This window comes from Calidris pugnax, unplaced genomic scaffold (genome assembly GCF_001431845.1).
Source record: "Calidris pugnax isolate Ruff unplaced genomic scaffold, ASM143184v1 scaffold479, whole genome shotgun sequence".
NCBI classification, from domain to species: domain Eukaryota; kingdom Metazoa; phylum Chordata; class Aves; order Charadriiformes; family Scolopacidae; genus Calidris; species Calidris pugnax.
The window spans coordinates 70104-71123 of NW_015091188.1; positions in this window are offsets into that span (position 1 = coordinate 70104).

Below are 1020 nucleotides of genomic sequence, written 5' to 3' on the forward strand. Positions count from 1 at the left end.
AAACCCCCCACTCACCCCCCACCCTGGAGGGGGCAGGGGGGCTACCACTCCAGGGGCACCACCATGGGCCACAACCCAGGGGAATCGCCGTGGGTCATCACCCAGGGGCACCACTGTGGGCCACCACCCAAGGAAACCCCTGTGGGCCACCATGATGGGCCACCACCGAAGGGAACCCCTGTGGGCCACCATGATGGGCCACCACCCACAGGAACCTCTGTGAGCCACCATGTTGGGCCACCACCCAAGGGAATCCCTGTGGGCCACCATGATGGGCCACCACCGAAGGGAACCCCTGTGGGCCACCATGATGGGCCACCACCCACAGGAACCTCTGTGAGCCACCATGTTGGGCCACCACCCAAGGGAATCCCTGTGGGCCACCATGATGGGCCACCACCCAAGGGAACCCCTGTGGGCCACCACTGTGGGCTACCACCCAGGGGCATCCCCCACGTGCCACCACCCAAGGGAATCCCTGTGGGCCACCACTGTGGGCTACCACCCAGGGGCACCACCATGGGCCACCATGATGGATCACCACCCAGGCACAACCCTCATTGGCCACCGTGATGGGCCACCACCCAAGGGGAACCCCTGTGGGGCCAATACAGGCCATGCCTGGGGGGCCACCACTCAAGGGGACATCCCTATGTGCCACCACGCAGGGGCATTTGTGTGGGCCACCACCCAAGGGAAGCCCTGTGGGCCACCACTGGCCATCCCTGGGGGGCCACCACCCAGGGGAAGCCCTATGGGCCACCATGATGGGCCACCACCCAAGGGAAGCCCTGTGGGCCACCACTGGCCATCCCTGGGGGGCCACCACCCAGGGGAAGCCCTATGGGCCACCATGATGGGCCACCACCCAAGGGAACCTCTGGGAGCCACCATGATGGGCCACCACCCAAGGGAAGCCCTGTGGGCCACCATGATGGGCCACCACCATGGGCCACCACCAAGTGGCCTCCCCATGTGCCACCCCCCCCCCCCGCGGGCCCCCCCCCTGGGCCACTAGCT